This window comes from Oryzias latipes, chromosome 24 (genome assembly GCF_053564925.1).
Source record: "Oryzias latipes strain Hd-rR chromosome 24, Olatipes_Hd-rR_3.1".
Lineage (NCBI taxonomy): Eukaryota > Metazoa > Chordata > Actinopteri > Beloniformes > Adrianichthyidae > Oryzias > Oryzias latipes.
This window is the reverse complement of record NC_136260.1, coordinates 8,014,171-8,020,081: the sequence shown is the minus strand read 5'-3', so window position 1 is coordinate 8,020,081 and position 5,911 is coordinate 8,014,171. Positions and strand designations below refer to the sequence as shown.

Below are 5,911 nucleotides of genomic sequence, written 5' to 3'. Positions count from 1 at the left end.
CATTTGATGATGCTTTTTGGTTTGTAAGTGGGAGATTACTCATTTGTGTGTCTGATCATTTCTTTCAGTTCTGTTCATTTTTCACACTTAAAAGGTTCCCCATATTGCAGCATTACAGATAGCTAAACTATGTTTCCTTTAAATGTTTAAATTTTAAATAATTTGTTTCTATAAAGATAATTACAAAGTTGATTTTTTTGCGTTTAGGTGTGAGGTTGTTTTTTGAAATTGGTGCTTTTATTTTCTTAAGTTTGTTGGTTAACTTCATGTTTATTGGAAATAGAAGTTTACGAGTACAAAACCATATTCTGGAATTACTATGTTACATCTTAAAGTCAAAAAGTAGGTTAAAATGTGCACTTGTTTGGATTTTTCCATTCTTTCGTGCAATTATTCATTTATACAAGGAGTGTGGAGTCAGATTCCTGTGTATTGCAGGTTTTAAGCTTTTTAATGGAACAAAAATGTTCAGCAGATGATAAAAATATGGACCTGAAGAAAAACAAACAATCCCGATGTTAAATTAAAGGCTCAGATCCATTTCTGATTCTTAAACATATTAGATGTGTCTAATATAATAGGAGGAAACAATTGTCAAAGTTTCGATTTAATGCCTAACGCAAACAACAAATTATAATCGTAATTTCTTTTCCCAATAATTAAATACAAAAAGCGTTACAGGCTGAATTGAATAGCTATATTTTTGGCCAGCAGAGGGCGCAGCTGGGTTGTGTCCATTGACTAAATGCTTATGTCTGGAAAAATAGAGAAAGCCAAGATTGCTTGAAACTGAGATACCTTTATTTCTATACTTGTATTCTGAATAAAAAGAAATACACTTATTTATAATGCTAATTAGGATTCGCAACCACCTTTTCCCCTTTACATTTAGCTTATATTTATAATTTGCGGAAAATTTTAATAATATTGCAATACAATCCCTTTAGACAGAAACGTGCTAAACAATTAGATCATGTCAATATAATCATACAAATGTATTTATTTTCAAATCATGAATGAAAACCTGAAAAACATAAAACAAAAATACAAAAAAACCAAAAAAACAATGACCAAAATGTCAAAAGATATTTTAATTTAATTTAACTAGTTTATTTTAACTATCCTGAAAACAAATCTGATGTTTGCTGTTTTTGTATATTTGTTGAGAATAAAGACGAGCGCAACAAATAAAAACTAAATCAGGAAAGTCATTTAAAGCTAAATCTTTCACAAACCTGTAACGATAACCTAATCTTGTTGAATAAACTGCAAATCCCAGAAAGCCTTGGTTCTAAGGAGAGAAAAGACGCATGCGCATAACTTGCCAAAGTACTGCGATGACCTAACGCGCAGCCCGGACCGACCAGTCGCTGAATCGTCTCCCAGCCGTCCGGACACTGCATGTTTTCCGCGGCTTTGCTTTCGGTGTCAGATGAACCCACGGACACGAACAGAAATGTAAACTTGTCGAGGTGAGTTCTTCTTCCTGCTAAAAGAACGTTAAAGCAGGCTGAAGCCTCAGCGGGCCGGTGAGGTGTCGGTGCTGACCTCCGCGCCGGTGAGGCGGCCGTGTTGTGTGTTTTTTTTCCTGCTTTTTGTTTGCTTTGTCGGTTTCATGGAGCCCAACCGCCAGCAAGTTTCTGCTTTTAATCGGGACGTGGGCTGTAAGGCGCCGGGCAGCGGCTGATTGGTCTGATTTGCATGTATATTTGCAAACTGTTTTTTTTCGGGGGGACTTTTTTGTGGAACCCTTCCTTACCTGTCTGTCTACTATACCTGGAGCCCCAGGGGTCCGAGAAGAGAAAATCACCACAACTGGTTTTATTTCAAACCTCATTATTTTTTCATTAATTGTTTACAGCTGATTCTTAAAAATAATGTGAATAAACCCTCAAATAAGCTACTATTTGAGTTCATTTTCATGTTGAATTCTTTCCCTGATGATAAAGATTTTCAAAATAAATGTTCGTACATAAATATTTACATGTAATGTATTCATAAACCGACCTTTTCATTAAAAAACAGCGTTCCTCTAAAAGTTCTTCTTTTATTTGCCATGGATGTATGATCTTTTTATCAGTTCAATTTCAAATGTTAACTTCCTCATTCAGGAAACAATAGGTTTGCCCACACAGGATTATTTCAGTTTCTTGGGGTCATCGTGACACATGGACGGCAGTTGGTTTGTTTCTGGACTTTTTGGAGGATCTTATCAGAAGGCTTACACATTCCCAGGAATTAAGGCCCTCAGCAGTGGCGAAGGGGCCTGTGTGTGCTTGTTATGAGCTGCTGCTGATCTGCAGGAGTGTTTTCACTGTAAATATTGAGGTCTGACGGCGGCGGCGTTGTTTGGTCCATGGTGTGGAGGTGCAGACAGGGACCAGATTGGCTCTGACACGCCTGGACGTTGGAATTGCGTATCTTGTTTTTCTGTAAGGGGTGCAGATAATTAGCATGTGGTGCAACTTTGTTCATCCAAAAATATTGGCTTATGGGTTGCAGCCTGATGACTATAGTGTTTTGGTATTTTCAAAATAAAGGCATCCGATTTACACCTTTTGTACCGATTTAAACGCAAATAATTTACTTTTTTCGGATGACTCATGTTGTGTTTGGACATACCGTCTTAAGTGCCTGAATGCCAGAGTGTTCAGGGTGTCTAATGGGTGTGTTTATCTGTCTAAAGTGTTATTGTGTCTTCGTGCTTTTCTCATGAGCAAATCCCAGCCTCTGCCTGCGCCTTAACAGGTTGGTGGCTCGGCTTGTTATCTTTTCAGAGATCTCAAACACAGCTGAAGACATTATTTCCTCGAGTTAAGCCGGGTTCTGCTGCAGTTTTTTTGTTTTCAGGAATGCCTGACATCATTAAAAGGATTGATTCAATATTCTACATCCCTAAAAGTGCTAGTCTACACAATAAATGAATATCCATCTTACCTGCTTTGTTTCTGATGTGTTGTAGAGCAGCTCATACTAGAAAAGCAGAATGACAACAGCATGGGGGAGGATCACAGCTGTGATTCCTGCAGTGCTGGAAGTCATTGAGGAGTGGCAGTAACACAGCTGAGCCCTTAAGACCACCATCTGTCACTGAGGTTTCCGAATGTTGTGGTGGCGTTAATATACAGAGGCAGGTGCTAAACCGCACACGTCTACGATTGCTGTTTTTGTACAAAGACTGCAGCTGTGATGCTGAGTTTTCCAGCAAAGGATCAATAAAAGAATTAGTCGATGCTGTCAAATCGTTTAATTGTAAAAACTGTGTTTAAAACATGAGCTTTGTTCTGAGAAGATAAATCGGGAGGGCTTTGATTATTACTCTCATTTGAAAACTTGGCATCTTGTTTAACCAGTTTCAACCTTTGGTGTTTGGGTCTATATTTTACTGAAGTTGGTATTTGCTGAGAAAAAACTTTGAAAAGGTAGCTAATCCAGTCCGTAAACATACCAGAAGTCAACTTGGATTAAATGTTCCCTTTAGATTTCTCAGCTTGACCTTTTCTCTGCTCTGCTCTGGTTCAATGGTTTAATTTTCCAGATTGATATCTTTTTCTGCTGCTAGTCTCACACGTCAGTGACGGTGTAAAGGCCGGTTCACACCGGGATGAATTTCGCACGCGATTTTCGCCGACGTTTAACGCCTCGTGACTAAATAAAGGGCACCAATGTGAGTGTGCACACCGATTCGAAAAAACGCCACGCGTCAAAGCGTCACTTTTTAAAAAACGCCTCGGGTTCGTTTTTTTGGTTTGACGCGCTGCGTCGAAATCTATTCGACCAATGAGAATGGCGGTTTTGCACACGTGTCTGGAACTTCTGAAGTTACAGTAAAACACAACTTGGTGGCGCTCAAACATCAAACTGCCTTTCTGAGCACACATACCAGCGAAGAAGATAGACGCCAAGTAGCGTCTACACTGCCGCGAAGAAATAATGACGGACATTTTAAAATATCCCCGAACCAAGCACCAGTTGGAGCTACTGGTGCTTGAAATATTCATGTTTTCTTTGTTTGATTCTGACAAGCGTGTAAATACTTGCTCTCTTCTTCTGAGCGAAAAGCGACTTTAAGAAGCGTAAAGTTGCGCAGCGCCACCTTGTGTACAGGAGTATTTCTGTTTACATTAAGCACCATCTAATGTCAGGGAATGAAATTGCATGTTTGCTCGGCTCATCGTCAGCGAAAATCGCCTGGGTGTGAACACAAAAAACGTGGCGAAAAACGCTGGCGAATAACGCCTGGCGAATATTCGTCCCGGTTTGTACGGGCCTTAAGGTTGTGTGTCTCTTGACTTCCAGATTGAAAGTTGTTTGAAATTGAAATGTAACTGAAGCTAGCCGAAGTTTAAAGTAACCAGTAGTCTTTTTTTTTTTTTTTTTTTTTTTTTAACCACAGAAATGAACAGTTTTAAGTTAAAGCCCATCAATTGTCACCCACCTAGGGGGGTGAAATTTGTTCTTTTCTTTTGACCCATCCTCTGCAATGAGCGACAGTTCCAGCCAACTTAATAGTCATTCTCAAGAATTGGTTCCTAGTTTTAGGAGTCCTTGGTATGACCTGACCATGGATTAGAACCCACGACCTGCCAGTTTCACCCTTGACCCGAGCTGTTCTAGAGCCTGGTTTTAAATTGAGCTAATCCAGGCTAAAAAAATTTCATGAAAACTTAAGACTTTGTGCGTCTTTTTTGATTGACAGCTGACTGTTTTACACTCTAGCACAGCCCCACTTGCTTCTTTGTTTGGATTCAGTTTTAACCCAGATGATGAAAAGCATTGGGGGAAAAAAAAACGAGTTCAGAATGGGCTTTCAGGGTTTATTCAGACTGGGACACATTTGGTCCGCTTTAAGTGAACCATAGTTTGTTTCCCCCGATGATCCGGAGCAAATTTTCAGTCTGAATACATCCAAGTGGACCCTGATCCGGGACCAGGAACTGCTCTCTGACCCATCTATGGAGGTGGTCTTGGTTTGTTTCCAATCAGACTGAGCTTGGCTTTGCTCAGTCTAAATACAATCCGTCCTCGGAGCGGGACAACTGAACCAAAACAGCCACCGTAGCTGATGTAAACAGAGTAGGAATGTAGCAACAGATGAGCCACGGACAAATATAAAGCAACGATTGTCGTGTTAACAAACAGAAAAAAAGAGTCCAACTGTTTATTTGTTAAAACGTTTATTTTTTACAGCGCTGAAAACACTTCCTACATGCTTTTCTGTGTCTCGTTATGCGGCACGCGTGTTGTAACATGACCCCAAAAGCTACCTTGTAGTTTCTGTAACAGATTTCTCTTAAAATAACGCCATAACACCACAACAAGGAGACACAACAACGTATTGAAATGTGGTCGGATGAATGCAGACTCATCAAAACAATTTTTAATGACACATTACTGCTTCCGACAATCTATATGTGGTAAACACCTAGCGTACCCCCAATTTCACGTCTCCTCATCACTGCAGTTGCTAGCATCCTCTGAGTTAAAGCACACACGGCACGTCTGCTTGCCAGCAACCGCCTTGCAGCACGGCTCTGCCGTAGCAAAGTAACAAGTAAAAAGTGTTGTTCCCCAAACTGGTCATTGATGTACAAGGTGTTAATATGTTAACTGTCCTAAAAAGGATTTTAAAGCGCAGTGTGTCAGTCTTCCTCTTGTTGTTTTAACCCGCCCTCGTAGTTCATGGCCAATGACTGACGAGATCTTTAATTCAATTCAGTTCAGTTTTATTTATATAGCCCAATATTACATCAATAGTCATCTCAATGGGCTTCACACCAGTAACTGTGTAATAAACATGAATCATAAAAACATAAAGTCATAGAATTGAATAGGTAATTGCTAAACCAAACAGACTAAACTAAACTGGGCATCCCTGCCCTCAGACCCTTCTTCTCGGTAAGGACAAACC

At 39.8% G+C, this 5,911-nt stretch overlaps 1 protein-coding gene across 2 annotated transcripts in view; it reads left to right on the top strand.

The window, feature by feature from the left end:
- The first annotated feature begins 1,289 nt into the window (after window positions 1-1,289).
- Window positions 1,290-5,911, top strand: part of daam1b (dishevelled associated activator of morphogenesis 1b) — a 48,480-nt gene continuing 43,858 nt past the window's right edge. For both annotated transcript variants that reach the window (XM_023952727.2, XM_023952725.2), the window contains exon 1: window positions 1,290-1,472. The gene's annotated coding sequence lies outside the window, so the exon portion shown is untranslated. The remainder of the gene's footprint in view (window positions 1,473-5,911) is intronic.